Source organism: Quercus suber, unplaced genomic scaffold (assembly GCF_002906115.3).
Source record: "Quercus suber isolate HL8 unplaced genomic scaffold, Cork oak 2.0 scaffold_84, whole genome shotgun sequence".
Taxonomy (NCBI): domain Eukaryota; kingdom Viridiplantae; phylum Streptophyta; class Magnoliopsida; order Fagales; family Fagaceae; genus Quercus; species Quercus suber.
In genome coordinates this window covers 834,432-851,623 of record NW_027069549.1, presented here as the reverse complement: position 1 = coordinate 851,623, position 17,192 = coordinate 834,432, and the positions used below count along the sequence as shown (strand labels likewise).

At 35.9% G+C, this 17,192-nt stretch overlaps 1 pseudogene; it reads right to left on the bottom strand.

The window, feature by feature from the left end:
- LOC136067756 (uncharacterized) overlaps window positions 1–2,357 on the bottom strand; it is a 5,833-nt pseudogene extending 3,476 nt beyond the window's left edge.
- Window positions 2,358–17,192: the final 14,835 nt, after the last annotated feature.

Here is a 17,192-nt window from a genome sequence, read left to right as displayed (position 1 = left end):
ATAACCTTTCTTTAATTTCAAGAAATGCACGATCTTGCTCACTACCCCATTTAAAACTCACAGATTTTTTAACAATTTCAGTGAGTGGTGCGGCTAGTGTACTGAAATCTTTGACAAATCGGTGATAAAAACTAGTCAAACCATGAAAAATTCTTACCTCAGTGATTGACTTAGGTGTGGGCCATTCCTTGATAGCCTTCACCTTTTCCGCATCCACCTTAATTCCTTTCGCACTAACAACATAACCAAGAAACACAACTTTGTCTATGCAAAAAGAACATTCTTTAAATTGGCATATAGTTTTTCTTTTCTCAAAACAGCAACCACACAATGCAAGTGATCAATATGCTCATCTAAGTTCTTGCTATAAACCAAAATATCATCAAAATAGACCACAACAAATCTGCCTATAAACACACGCAATACATGGTTCATTAACCTCATGAATGTACTTGGTGCATTAGTTAGACCAAAAGGCATTACCAACCACTCATACAATCTGTATTTAGTTTTAAAGGCAGTTTTCCATTCATCACCCTCTTTCATCCTAATTTGATGATACCCACTGTTCAAATAAATTTTTGTAAAAACACATGATCCATGCAATTCATCCAACATGTCATCTGACCTAGGGATGGAATGTCTATACTTTACCGTAATTTTGTTAATAACCCTGCAATCAACACACATTCTCCAAGTTCTATCTTTCTTAGGCACAAGCAGCATCAGCACCGCGCACAGACTCATGCTCTCTCTCACATGTCCTTTGGTCAGCAACTCCTCAACTTGCCTTTGAAGTTCCTCTGTCTCCTCTGGATTACTCCTATAGGTTGGTCGGTTAGGAATTGTAACACCTGGCACAAAATCAATTTGATGCTTTATTCCTCTAATAGGTGTTAATCCACTAGGAACATCATTAGGAAACACATCCTCATATTCTTGCAACAAAGAGACAACAACACTAGGCAAAGATTCGTCAAGTTCGTTAGTATTAAAACATACCTCTTTGTACAAGAGTACAAATATAGGCTTGTTTGTATAAAAAGCATTCTTGACATCACTCGCCTTAGCATAAAAACTCCCTTGTTTTTTTTGTTTTTCTCTCTTTTTCTTCACTCTCTATTGTTTTTTCACTCTCTTTTTTGTTTTCACTCTCTTTTTTTCTGTTCACTCTCCTTTTTCCTTTCACTTTCTTTCTCATTATCTTTTTTTGAACTCTCAGCCTCACAATTTTTCTTCATGTCATTCTCTTTTTTTAATTTCATTTGATCTTCATACACTTGTCTTGGAGTCAACGGTACAAAAGTAATAGTTTTATTGTCTTTTACAAAAGAATACCTATTCTTGAACCCGTCATGATTGACCTTTCTGTCAAACTGCCAAGGCCTGCCCAATAAAATGTGACCCGCATGCATTGGAACAACATCACAAAGTATTTCATCCTTGTACCTCCCAATTGAAAAAGAAACTAGTACTTGCCTATTTACCTTAACCTTTTTACAATCATTCAATCACTGCAACTTATATGGTCTAGGGTGTTTCAAGGTAGGTAAATTCAATTTTTCCACTAAAGTAGTGCTAGCCACATTAGTACAACTTCCCCCATCAATGATCATACTACATACCTTATTGTTAATGTGGCATCTAGTATGAAAAATATTCTCCCTTTGTTGTTCCATATCGTCCTCTTTGACTTGGGCACTTAAAGCACGCCTTGCCATAAGTGACTCACCCTTCACTGGATTCTCCACATTATCATCACAAGCATCCTCAAGTGATGGGATTTGGTCATCATCTCCCTCACTTTCAGTTTCCACCTCTCCATCAATACGTGCGATCATGGTCCTCTTATTTGGGCATTGTGAAGCTATATGACCTACTCCCAAACAACGAAAACACCTAATATCACGATTACAAGTTTGGGATTCATTTTTACCTTTGTTGACATTGGGAGCTTCGTCTCTCCTTTTTGGTGGTTTAGTTTTGGACTTGAAAATAGCCCATTCGTCTTTCCTCCCATTTGACCCCCATGAAGTAGAGGAGCCCGGATTTTTAAATGACCGAGTTCCTTTCTTTTTAAGCTATCGTTCCACCTTTATTGCCATGTGCACCATGTCCTCCAACTCCACGTAGTGCTGCAACTCCACCATGTTAGCAATGTCCTGATTCAGCCCATTCAAAAACCTTGCCATAGTAGCTTCTCTATCCTCCTCTACATTAGCCCAAATCATGGCAATCTCCATCTCCTTGTGATAGTCATCCACACTCCTATAGCCTTGAGTAAGACTTTGTAATTTCTGATACAAGTCCCTATAGTAGTGACTAGGGACAAACCGCCTCCTCATGGTGGCCTTCATTTCCTCCTATGTCTTAATAGGCCTCTCATAATTTCTCCTTCTGTTCATCACAAGTTTACCATATAATAGCATAGTTAGTGAACTCAATCACAGCTAGTTTTACCTTTTTCTCCTCGGTGTAGTTGTGGCACTCAAAGATGAACTCTACCTTCTTCTCCCACTCCAAGTACACTTCTGGATCATTTTTCCCTTGGAATGATGGTATCTTCATTTTGATGTTTCCTAGGCTTCTATCAGTCTCATCTTACCATCTTGGATCTCTTCAGAAACCTCTACCACACCTTTCTCCCCTTGGCGCAAACCTGCCCTCATTGTTCACTGAAGCTTGATCCTCTTCATCTTCAAACTCATCCTTAAGGTAGTCATTAGAATCATCCATGTGCGCACGCCTTCCTTGACTTCAAGCATTAGGGGCTCTTTGGGGATGCTCTTCACGCAAAGAAGCAATAACAGCATTTTGCCTATCCATCCGATCTCGAATATCATTAAACACCACGTTCATACGTTCAAATTGTTGTTGCATAGCCTGCAATATGATGGATAACTCCTCCCCTCCTTTGTTTGATGTCTTGCCCTTGGAAGACATAATTTTGAAACTACAAGAAAATGTTAGAAATAATTCCTCACAACACTCCCTCACGTGTTTACACTCAAATTATGTCACTCACACTTGTATTTCACTCTTAAATTGGCTTTTTCCTGATATTAGTCACACACTCTCTTGCCTTTTTCCACTCGTAGCTTCTCTTTTTCAGTTCTAGTTAAACTAATAAACTTGATCAAGAAATTCAATTTGTAGTATTTAAACTAATACCAATGGCAAGAAAATATGACAGAAACACTAAATCAAAGGAAGAGGACAAAAGAAAATGATATTTTGGTTTGAGAGAATTGAAACTACAAACAATTTTTTTTTTTTTTTTCTGAAGTCTCTTCTTTTTCTTTTTCTTTTTCTTTTCACTTTTTTTTTTTTTTTTTGGAAGCTTGGTGCAGAATTTTAACCTAGTGCATATCACAAAAATAAGAACAAGGAATAAAGAACACAAAAAGAACAGGACAGGATGATGATAGGAAACAAAAGATAAAGGGAAAGAAAACTGATTTTAGAACTTGTACTCTGATACCAAATGATGCGAACCTCAATCGACACGCTTTGAGACCCAACAAACAGTATTGGAATAATTGCCCAAGAAAGTTAAAATTCAGATTTTGATAGAAACTCTGACCCAACGTTTATAATCGAAACGCGAACCAAAGGTATAAGTGTAACACCTTGATCCAATGATTATAATTGAATCACAAACCAAAGGTATAAATTTTGAACACTAAAAGGAAAAATCCCTAATAAGTCAACAGTTCTTGAAGAACCAAAAGAAGAGCAAAGCCTCACATTTTCTAATTTTTTTTATTCAATAATTTCTCTCTATTACAATGAGTGCATACTATTTATAAGACATGACTAGAAATAGAAAATATAAAAAACGTACTAAATAATAAAATCTTAAATAAAAGTTGATTTGGTCTGAAATTAGCAGATCCAAAATAGCAAAAATAGCTAAAAACGTTCTAAATAATAAAAGCCTAAAATTAAGGTAGATCTGGTTCAAAATTAGATGCTCCAGACTAGGAAAAATATCTATTAACTGATATGGAGCTGAAAAATCAATCACTCATTAATCCACGCCATAAATCACGCCCAATTAAGCCAGATTAGCCTTCAATAGCTTAGATTAAATTTATTACGCCTTCATCTTCTTTTGGGCCAAGCTTGGAATGTCCTCCGTTAGAATCAGCCCAAATATCTTGAATCAGCCCATTAAGTGCTTCTTTGATCTTCTTGGATCTTACTTTAGTAATAGGCCTAACTGGAATGTGCAATAGATCCTTGAATGCTTATTGATTCTCATCATCCACTTAACCCAATGGATTTTCTTTGAGTCACCATTACCCCACCAAAACTTATGAATCATTGCTTCAATATCTTTGCACAAACAAATCGGAAGCTTGAAAACACCCATAGCAGGAATAGATTGGACCACCGCCTTGATCATCACTTCCTTACCAGCTTGAGACAAAAACTTTTCCTTCCAACCTTTCTTTCTAGCCCAGATCCTTTCCTTAATCTGCGTGAAACAAGCCCTCTTGTTTCTACCAACAAAAGATGGAAGCCCCAAGTATTTCTCATAATGCTGGATGGACGGTACATTGAATACCACTTTAATTGCCACCTGAGCTTGCTCATCCATGTTCTTGCTAAATATTAAAGACGTTTTCTCCATGTTAATCATCTAACTCGAAACAGCCTCATACATAGCAAGCAACTCTTGGATCTTGACACATTCCTTCAAGGTAAATCTACAGAAAATCAAACAATCATCTGCAAAAAATAGGTGGGTCAGTTTAGGCCTATTTTGACATAAAGAGAACCCTTGGATATCACACTTGCCGCTGCTTGTCTTAGAAGAGCATTCAACCCTTTCGCACAAAACAAAAATAAATAAGGAGAAAGGGGATCCCCTTGGCGCAATCCTCTAGAAGGTTTGATCATGCCCTTCGGTTCATCATTTACCAGGACATAATAGGACACTGTGGTAATACATTCCATTATCAAGGCCACCCATGAGTCCTGAAAAACGAGTTTGAGAAGGATTTGCTCAAGAAAGCACCACTCCAACCTATTATAAGCTTTACTCATATCAAGCTTCATAGCCATAAAACCTTTTTTTCCTACGCAATTATTCTTCATATGATGTAGAGATTCAAAAGCAATTAAAATATTATCAGAAATCAATCTATCTACAATGAAAGCGCTTCGAGTCTTTGAAATAATTGAGTTGAGCATGGGCTTAAGGCGGTTAGCAATCACCTTACTAATAATCTTATAAATTACATTACATAGGCTAATAGGTTTAAAATCAGACACTCTTTCCAGATTGTTTACTTCTGGAATCAAAGCAATAAAGATATGATTTATAGATTTGAGAATAGACCCAGAATTTAAACAAGAAAGCACAGCCTAAGTGACATCCATACCTACATTAGTCTAGTAAGTCTGAAAGAAAAGAGGTGGCATACCATCTAGTCCTGGGGCTTTTAGCGGGGCCATCTCCCTGATTGCCTGGCTGACCTCCTCACTAAAAGAAGGCTTATCAAGATCTACATTCATCACCTCAGTTACCATAGGATGAACCCCAACCAAAATCCAATCCAAATCATGATGGTTAGAGGAAGTGAAAAGTTGTGAGTAGAAATTTAGTAACATGGCCGAAACTACCTCTTCCCCTTCTTGCCACACTCCATTCCCATCATGCATCCCCTTGATGAAATTCTTTATCTTCCTTTGGGTTGCTGTGCCATGGAAAAATTTTGTATTTCTATCACCATTTTGCAACCACAAAACTCTAGCCCACTGCTACCACATCTTCTCTTCCTTATCATATAGAACATTCAACTCCCTTTTTAAACGATCAACCTTCTCAAAATTTCTAGACCTGGTCGAAGCATCCTCTACCCTCCATAACCTATCCTTCAATTGCTTTATGCTATTTTTAACATTGCCAAAGTGATCTCGACTCTAGACTTTCAAACTTTGTTTACATCTTTTTAGCTTTGAAGTGGTAGCAAACATGGGTGTACCATCGGAGTACAATCCCAAGCTCTAGTGATCACTTCACGACATCTAGAATCTAACACCCACATTACCTCAAAGCGAAAGGGTTCCTACGCCATTTTTGGTGCTCCCTATTCGCATCCAAAGAGAGAAGAATTGGTCGGTGATCTAAAGTAAAGCAATTCAAATGCTTAACCCTCCCAGTAGGAAATCTAGCCAACCACTCATAATTTGCAACCCTCCTATCCAATCTTTCCCATATTATCTCCTCCCCATGTCTGCCATGCCAAGTAAACTCCAGCCCAGAAAATCCTAAGTCAACAAAACCACAATGATCCAAAGCATCACAAAAATTTTGCATCAGATTATGTGCTCTAGCATCAAGCTCCCCATAAAAACCGGTCAGTCTCCATGCCTGATCTGAGCCACCATGAATAATAGAATCAATGTGGTACTTGGAAAAACTATCCACCCATATGTTAACTGTCGCTTTCCAAAGAAGAGCCAAACCACCACCCCTTCCTTCATTAGGTATCATAAAACACCTTTAAAAAAATATCCTATCCCGAATCCATTTAATCTATTCCTTATTTGACCATGTTTCTAACGAAAACACAATCATGGTATCTTGCATTTATACAATGTCGACAAGCTTTTGAACTGCATGGTGGTTCCTAAGCCCTCTGTAGTTCCATGCAAAGAGTTTCATGGCTGTCAGTGAGGCTGCTCAGCAGCCTCCATCGTTGGATTATCAAAGCAAATTACCCTCTTCTTCCTGCGACCAGACCCCTCTACCCACTCCTCCTCTGAATCTTGTCTCATGCGCTTAATTAGGCATAAATCAATAGTTTTTGAAGAAGAATTCCTTACCACTTGGCTGGGCTTTGAATTCCTTAAAATATTTCTGCAATGCTCGGTTTGGGTAAACAAGTTTTTTAGAAAATTTGCTGAGCCCACCACCTTAGATCCCACCCCTCCTGATTGAGCCTTCAAATCACACCCTTTGCCCTCCACCATCGTATCATATCTTGCCAAATCCTCATCAATTGAATCCAATTGTGCCTAAAAAACTGGACTGGGCAGCACCTCTGTTCTAGTTAGAATTAAACAATCCATCGAGCTAATTAACTTTAGGCCTATAGTGCTAGAACTCGAACCCACCTGCACCTCTACATGGTCACCCGCATCTTCCACTGTAACCATACAATCATCTTCAGGAAAACTTTGCTTATCTTCTTTTACATTGTAATCTGAACCAGTTTCCAAACTCTTGTGATCTGTTGCATCAGTCCACCTATGGCTCGGTTCATGCCTTATGTTATCATCTCCTACTTCCTCATACCCCTCAACTCGGAATATTGTTTCTTGGCAAAATTTGGAGTGTGAACCTTTAGCCATGATCCAAATTGTTGCTCCCCTCCTTCAGAGAACCCTTCCTCTTTTGCCATAAAGAACATTCCTTATCATGATAAGTCAAGTGTCCACACCAGTAGCACAAATTGGGCAATCGTTCGTATTTAAAACTAACCTAGCTCTCATCCCTATTGCTCAATCCAAGTTTTCAGCCTCGGCAAAGCGGTTTTGTAATATTGACATTGACCCGGACTCGCATAAAATTCCCCCTACATACTCCTCATCCTCCACCTCACAGTTAATCACCTTCGCTGCCGTTGAAACGATATCCTTAGCCACTCCCAGACTCATACCGTTCAGAGGCAAATCGTGAACCTGTATCCAAAAGCATGTGGAGTCAAAATCCAGTCCCTTCACATTAGTATGCTTCTGTACCCTTTTCAATGCAACCATAGGCTTATCAAAAGACCACAGCTCCCCCAATAAAACTCTTCTACACCCAAAGCCTCTGAGAAAATGAATAAAACCCTATGATTACCCATCTCTCGCACCTCAAAACCCTTTTTAGTATGCCAAAGAAGTTTAAAAGTTCGCGCAATGGCTTCCATGTTCAATACCTGTCCCGTAAAAAACCTTGCCGCAAGCAAGTACTGCCTTACAGAACCACTGTCAAGCACTTGATATTTACTACCTTCGAATTCGGTCAGCGAGAAATTCTCCCACATGTTGGACAAGGTCTCCATATCAGTTATACTTACGTTCACCAAACTTGTAGAGAAGAACACGTTAATAAACCAAAACACTACAGTAGCCCCACTCAAGAGAGGAGGAACGTACTAGGCTCACTCAAAGAAGAAGACATGTATTCTACTGGCTGTTAGGGTTTCATGGAAGCCCTAGTCCAGAGAAACTTTTTTTTTTTTTTGGATGTGTGTGGCTATTCATGGTTTGCAGAAAGCAGACCCGAATCCCTTGATTTTGGGGGGTTTCCTTGTAGAGAAGGCATGGAATCATTACTCGAAGATCCTAGGGCTTTCCTTCCCATATTGGGAAGATATGTGTATGGAGAGGAGTCTTTGTACGTGGTGTGCAAGCTATTTCCATATAAGGATGTATAAGTGGAGAACACGTAAGTGCCCGTGGGACCTATTGTATCCATTCGTTGCCCGTTCTCTCACCCATCGGTATGATTTTGATCCGTTAGTCCATCCTTCAGCCCGTTGGGCTCGGTCATGGACCATCAGTATTTCGATCTTTGTAAGTTGCCCAACGGATCTAGATAGTCTAGATACACCATTGGTCAAGAGGGATGGGTGGTGACTATAGATGGACCAAAGAGAGCTCATTAATCTTGTCGTCCCCCTCAAGGGAATACTTGACGGATCCAAGAACTTAAATGTCAAAAATGCCCTTATCAATAAGATTGGCATAAACTTAACGCAGCAACACAAAAAAATAAAAGTAAAGACGGTTGGCATGAGTTTTGTTTTCATAATTAAAAGTTTAAAACCCATTTGACAAATCTGTTGGTTTGTTGCTTGTCAAATGGGGGACCCGCCCGACCCGACGTACTCATAGGAAATGGTGACTCGGAGCAATAGCAAAGCTTGGAATTAATTACTTAATTGCCCCTCCTAGCCCCACAAAATTTTTTGAAGGCCCTTGATGGTGGAATGGTGACACTCTTGTCTTTGCCCATACCTGATTTCTCAGAAGTCAGAAAGGACCACAAAAAGGTCGGGGGTAGGCCCACAAAAAATTGTCTTTATCCATCAAAATTGTTTTTTTTTTTTTTTTTTTCAATTAATTTTGTTATGAAATTTTTACTTATATAAGTAATAGATTTTTATTTAATTTTTTATTTTATGTCAAAGATCATTTGAAAAAGGAAATAAAATATTTTCTATTTTATCTTTTTTTATTAGGTTTAAAATCTATAAAATTGTAATTAGAGATTTGAATAAAAAAAGTAAGAGGTTTAATCATTAAAAGGAAAATAAATTATTAAAGGTGATATAAAATTATCAAAGAACCCAAGTTCTTAACAAAATAATTTATTAGCACTAAATGTGCGTGTCAAAAATAAAAGATAATTATAATTACATAATAAACTCTAAAGTTCAAGGTTACTTTTAACTTAAACTTTGAAATTTAGGTGCATATACGTTCATAGTGAAGCTCTTAAAATGTTAAAATTTGGTCATTAGACTAGTATTAACCAAAATATCATATTTTACATGAGTTATACTTTTTCTAGCTACTGAAAATCCTTTCATGCATAAGCTGGAATTTGACTGCAAAAAGAAAAAGAAAAAAAAAAGGCACAAAATTACTCATTCATGTGTAAGAGAACCCCTTACAAATAAATGCAATATAATGACTTTTTTTTGGACTTTCTTAAAGTAAAATTGCTCAATATTCATAATGGTTATTTATTATTCAAATTGGTCTTAGGTACTTGTGTGTGTTGCTTATAATTTTTCTCCTAAAATAATCCGATCTTGGCTCCACCATTAACTTGGATGGTCTCTATCTCTATTTCTTTTGAGGATTTGGTCCCTTTGTTTGTAAAAGTGTAAACCCTGATTTGCTTGCACTACACGTTAAGAGCGGGTGTGTGTGGTGTATAAATTGTATAAAGTCATCACTGATCAATCAAATTTCATTAATTGTAATTGGTCACTTAAAGTTAAATTGGACTTTTATCAAGCCCAGTTCTAATGAGTGATTCTATTATTAGTGAAGTTGTAATACTAAATTTGATAAACTAGTTTCTCTACGTTGATATATGCAATTATTAATTAAAATTTAAAAATACCTCATTTAGAGTTAAATTTAGTTCTAAACTATATATAACGTCTGTTTGGATAGAACTTATTTTACTAAAACTCAAAATTAAAAACTAAAAACACTGTAGCAAAATAATTTTTAAATGTGTGAATAATACTGTGGGACCTATTTTTAATGAAAAAGTGATCGAAAAGTGAAGTTTATGGGATCTGTGAACAGTGCACAGTGCACTGTTCACTGCTGACTTGGTTCCAAATTGCGGCTGTTCGCGCGTTTGGCACTGTTCATAAGCCTAAAATCACTGTTTAGGGACAATGAACAGTGCCAGACGCACCTCCCAAAAAAAAAAAAAAAAAAAAAGAAAAAGAAAAGGAGAGAAAGGCAAACGTGGTTTGGAAACGCAGAAATGCTGAATCCAAACCCACATATAGCCCGTTCGGACCTAAACACAATCACAATGGTCTCAAAGAACAGTTTCAAACACGATCATTGTCATGGAAAGATTAGACCTTAATCTCTGCAGCCGTTAGTGAAAATGCCTATACACTATTCAGTCTACCGAATAACATGGTAACCATTATTGGACATCACTGATTATTCGTTTATCCTTTTCTCTATCAATCCACAACCTTCAAACTTTTCGCATCTCAGACCATTCAATTTTTAAATTTTAATTTTAATTTTTGGGATTTGGGTGTTGCATTAACCTTAACAAACCTTTCAGGTATGATTGTTGGTGGCAAATTGCAATTCCAAGGTCAAACAAACAAATGAATGGTAGCTAGAGAGAGAAGTATTGTTAACCTTTGATCTTTCCCGCTATTACGTCTACTTAACCTATCAAAATAAAACAATAAAAAATGAAAGTTGAAAGGCTGTTATCGGTTTATTACTTTATTTTGTCCCCTTCTCCGTATGATTACAACAAAACAAATTACAAGACTCACTGTATTTAGGGCCGTCCAGCACCCGCTCGGTCCGAAGAATTTGACTAGCCCGACGCTCTCCGACTTGATAATCACCTAATTTGAGCTGTGGTTCAGTCTGTTGCGGGTTGCCGGTGTGAAGACCCAATACCATCAGTTCTTGTCTCGGTTTGACTATCTGAGAAACCAAAGAACCTGACCCGCCTGATGTCTTCTCTCTTCCAGTCGTAAATCGTGTGTTTTGATAGAAAACTAGTAAGCCTAAACTCAAAACTCCGCTAATATAATGAGATCTCGGCTAGATCTCGACAAATATAGAGAGATCTTGGCCAGATCTCAAAGGATTTGGAGGAATATTTGCCAGATCTCGACAGATCCGGCCAGATCTGTCGAGATCAGGCAAGATTTCAGCCAAAATCTAACCAAATTTCGACCCCCTATAGCGAACCCAAAACCGCTCGATATGCACTCGAAACTGACAAGACTCGATCTGGCCGATTTGAAGCTCCACACGAGTCAATTGCGGGTTGTGATTTCCCCACCTAAGTCTTTCGGGTCGAGTTCAGGATGGGCACAAACTCGACCCAGGCTAACCCGTGGACACCCTTAACTGTATTACTAACAATAACAACAGCAATCTTTATTCTCAAATTTTGAGGACTTTGTCAATTCTCATTCTCAATAAAAAAGAAAAATTAATTCATTAATAAAAAAGTAAAATTTTACATTAATCGTCGACCTGTTGAAATATTCTCTTCATTTAAATAGCTGTAGGAGTAGGACTAACTATAGGCAAACAATATGACACTAATCGCTCACACAAACAAAGTTATATGACTTACTATGCCCTGCCTAAATTAACTTTTTAAAACTATATATGTGTTCAATAATAATAATAATAAAACCTTTAAAAGAACCACGGACAAAATGGGGAGCACGGGAGCAGAGCAGAGCAATGATAGTGTGAGCGGGTATCTCAAAATTGACCTTGATTCCTTGAAGCGTAACTACTAATAAATTAGGCCCGTACTCCTCCATGATTCGCTCGTGGTCTATGAATAAACTAAGCACAAGTTGCATAGAGGACGAGTGCTCTTTGACACATTGGTACGATCTGCTAGGTAATTATAATTTTTTCTTTGAAACATGCTAGGTAATTATACTAAACTAAAGTACTAATAAACATGGATAACTATATAATTGATAGACCATATCATTTAGTTATGAAAAATTATATATAAATTAGGGTTGAAACTTGAAAGAACATGCAGCATCCGTTAACCGTTCTTTTTATTTTGCTAAACAAGGCATTAGCTTTGTTATCTCCCTAACAAAGCAAACTAGTAGCTGGATGTTGTTCGCTAGAAAAATCATGTACTATAAATTAATCTATCCAAACCCATTTACTTACTTAAACTGACTAACTAAAAATCTAAAATAAAATCAAAAACCTGCCCAATTATTAATTGGATCAAATAAATATTGACCTAATTAACCTAATTACTATAAGTATTAATTGGGTTTGAATTAGATACCCAATTAGACCCAAGTATCGTTTATACAAAATACCCTTGGAACATTTACTATTTCTTTTGTCATTTGTTTAGTTAATTATTATGGAATTTGGATCCCAAATCCTCATTCTTTTTACGCTTTTGTTATAATCAACAAAATAAGATACAAAAAGAAAGGCAACCGCTACAAAAATAAATACAGACTGAATAATTGTTGAAAATCTATTTTCCAAGATTGTTTATTAGGGATGGCAATTTTGCTCCGCCTCACTTGACCCACCCCTCCCCACTTTACCTCACGCAGGCTTTTCCCACCCTACAAAGGTGGTGGGTGGGGATGGGACGAGATTTTAGCTCTGCACCACCGGGTGGGGCGGGGATGGGTTTAGACTTTTTAGACCCAACTAAATTGTAAATTTTTTATACTCTAAAATTCTACTATTTAAACAAATATATCATTAGCTTATTTTATTCTACCTAACAAAAATTTCTACTCTCTTATTTTTTTTTTTCACTCTCTCTAGCAAGGTTGGAAATAAGGTACCAATTTTAATATTTTATTTTGTCTTTATTATAAAGAAATTTATATACTATTGAATCATTGGTTTTGTATTATGAGATTTTTGTTTTTGTTGTGATATTGTCTTATTAAACACTTTAATAATATTATTCAATTTTTGCTAAAAATTAGTTTGATTTGATGGGATAAATTTATTCTTAATTTCAAATATATTTTTATTAACGAAATAGGTTTTATTAAAAACAATTGCAATAGTTGTGGGTAAATTAACAAGAAGTAGAGTTTTATGGGGTGGGATGGGGCTTCACAGCACCCTAAGGGACAGGGAAGAGGCAAGAAAATTTTCCCGATCATGCGAGGCAGGGTGAGGATGAAGACAAAACCATGTAGAGCGGGGGTGAAGACCCCATCCTTCGTGTGATGCCCAATTTGATTGATTGTGTGATGTGTGTGGGTGTGTGATGAGTCCCACATTTAGTATTTACTGGGTTGAATTGAGTTTTATTAACAATTGTAAGAAGCCTCAATTGTGACTAGTCCTTTTGAGGTATAGTGCAAATGTGGCTAGTACTTTTCGTTGGGTCATTATATATGGTATCAGAGCCAACCTGGTAACCCGTGTGGGCTCGGTGACACTACTCCACAAAGTGGGCCTTAATGAGTGCATTAGGAATTTAAGTGGGGAAGATTGTGATGCCCCAATTTTGTTGATTGTGTGATGTGTGTGGGTGTGTGATGAGTCCCACATCGAGTATTTACTGGGTTGAACTGGGCTTTATTAACAATTACAAGGAATCTTAATTGTGACTAGTCCTTTTGAGGGATAGCGTAAATGTGGCCAGCGCTTTTCCTTGGGTAGTTACATATTAATCCTCTGATATTCTTCACACTCCTTCTCAACAACCTTTGTAGTCTCCACAACCTCAGAATATGACTTCAATCGTAAGGCTGCCATCCTAGTTCTGATACTTGGTTGTAGTCCCCTCTGAAATTTCTTAGCCTTTCTAACATCATCAGCCAAAATGTGAAGGGAAAATTGAGACAACTCAATAAATTTAGCCTCATACTATAACACCGTTTTATTCCCTTGAATGAGCTCTATAAACTCCACTTCTTTCTCATCTCATACACCTTCTGGAAAATACTTTTCTTAAAAGGCCTCAACGAAATTACTTCAAGTCAATATCTCATCTTCCTCAAGTGGCAAGGTCTTTTTGGTGGATCTCCACCAATGCTCTGCTTCCCCCTTTAGCATAAAGGAAGCAAAAGAGACTTTTTGCACTTCAGTACAACTAATCACATCAAAAAATTTCTCCATTTGCATTATCCAGGATTCCACTTCTGTAGGATCAGGGTTGCCCAAAAATGAAGGAGGGCCCAATTTTCTGAATTGCTCAATAGTACACCTTCAATCTTAGCATCTTTGGGCTTAATTGTTCCACTAGTATTAACGTGCTTCTCCACCACCTCAGCAAGACTTCTAAGACCAACACTGTCACGACTCAAATCCATGGAACATGAATTTAGATGTATGACTAACTTGCTGAACTTATAAAACTCCATAAACATAATTAATCCAAAATAAATTAATTCTCCAAAGAAACAATACTCTTAAAAAAAAAAAAAAAAAAAAAAAAAAAAAAAAAAAAAAAAAAAAAAAAAAAAACCTCTTACATAAAGCTAAACTCCAAAATTGGAAATAATCTCCACTATAGAAAATAGGAATTACAAAATAATGGTAGCTAAAATTCTATTAGTCTTCAAGTAATACTAAAGTCGCCTACAACTTCCACGCTCTAGTTTTCACCTTACACAATGATCCAAAAGTTCTATATTCCCAACTACACTTAATCTGAATCTAAAATATTAATTGATGGGGTGAGCCACACATCTAATAAGTAATTATACAAAATACACAACGGAATAGAGTCAAGCAAAGCACGATTATTTTTTTATTTTTCACAAACTCATTCAATGATATCAAAAATAATTATTCCAAAACATATAATGAATCACTTAATACATATGTAATCACATTTCATAATCATTGGAAAACACATACATAGAATTGATCAGAGTACAGTGTCACATATACACATCACATATTCTCACATACAATCCTATGAGTGGATACCAACATCTAACCCCTACTGGTGAGGGATCAATACATATTTCTTACATACAATCCTATGAGTGAATTTACACACATTTCTGATCAATTCTAAAAACACTTATTTTGAGTCACATATCACAAAAGCAAAGTTTATACAAAATATAATAATTTACTTGATATTAACAATTATTCCAAATACAGAAGCATATCAAAGATCACAATATCAAATAGAACATAAATCAAAGGATGCTTGGCTCTCTTGGGGAATGAATAGAAACTGAGAAGTTTATATAAATATATTACAACTCCTGAGTAAATTTGAAGATTCAATTTGCTAAAATTAAAGAAGCATTTTAAATACCATTTGGAGAATAGGAATATGACTTTGAAATCACTTGGTTTTAACAAATTTAAAGAACAAGAACCTTTTTAGAAAACTTACATTGAAACTCAATTATTTACAAAAAATAGTTTAGTTTAGAAATCATCTTTTAAATGAGATTGGACATTCAAAACGTTATTTAAAATTCGAAGTATCTCTTTAAAACATTATTTAATAGTCAAAATTTCTCTTTCAATGATGCAAAATACTTTTGACAAACTTTAGAAAATATAAGTTTGAAATACAAAACTTTTGAAAACTTTTCACTTCTAAGAATCTAATAGACAAAACTTGTGCATATTATGCATAATTATTTACCACAATTGAATCACTCTGAAAGTCCAGCCAAAACAACCTCCAAAGAGCCTCAAAACACTCTTAAATAGGACCTATAATCAATCATGAAAATATACTTACTAGGATTAAATTTTGCTGAACTAATAATACTTTTAACATTATATTAAAGTTTCTCTAACCAATGATATTCTAACCAATAATATTCCCTTGCATTACATTAATCGATACTCATATTGCCATGAGGAAACCCCAAAGAAAACGTTAATTCATCCTAACATATATAATTAAAGAAACGTGGCAAAACTAAAAGGACCATATATATATACAAATCTAATAGAAGACCTAATGGCAGTATATACCTATTCTAGGGATCCACAGAGAACAAAGTGAGAACCATACTCCCACAAAAGCCAATTCGAAACTTTAATATATAACCTCAATGGTTTTGATAGCATAATCTCAATGAAATGGTGGCAGCATCATTTGACTTATATTATATATTTTATATGTACAAAACCAAAAGAAGACTTAAGCCAAAAATCACGGCTTCTTGAAATTCCGTGGCTCAGTCTAGGATAATTTCTATATATATAAATATCCTAATTAAAACGTAATAGTCATGCCTTTGTTCATAGATACACAACGGCAAATCTAACCGTAAAATATAAGTAGAATTTTAGATAGTAGATAGTCATTTATTTACCATAGACCCAACAAAATTAATTCGAATCAAAGTTGAGATTCTTGAATCATTGATAAAAAGATTTTATTTTTACTTGTTTCTCTAACTCAATTCTTAGAGAAAAACATAAACCGAAATGAAAACATCACATTGAAGTTAATTATCAATTAGAAAAACATAATAGCAAACATATTGAGAGTAACATTCCTGCAATCTTGAGAAGGGCAACTACAAAGTAATTTATAACAAACATGATCAAATAATTGAAATCAATTTTGAAAAAGCTAAAAATATATTTGAATATATTTGAGACCATGAAAACTCAAACTCATTCATCATAAAATCCCAAAACTGAATTATATATATATTTTTTCTAGTTATGAGATGGAAATAAACAAATAAAAATAAGAATAATAAAAATAACAAAACTAAGTTAGAGTTCATACCCTTTGGACATGAGCTACTAATGTTTGCCTCTCATGTGCTTCAGTTTCGTTCACAAGCTCTAGAGTCATTCTCTTCTCTTGCACTCTTTGATTGGGTTTTGGTAATGGACTTGAGCCATAACCAAAAGAATGGGAAAAACACTCAAGAAACTATCCCATTGTAGGCCATACTGATCAATTTGTAGAGAGAAAACAATTGAAA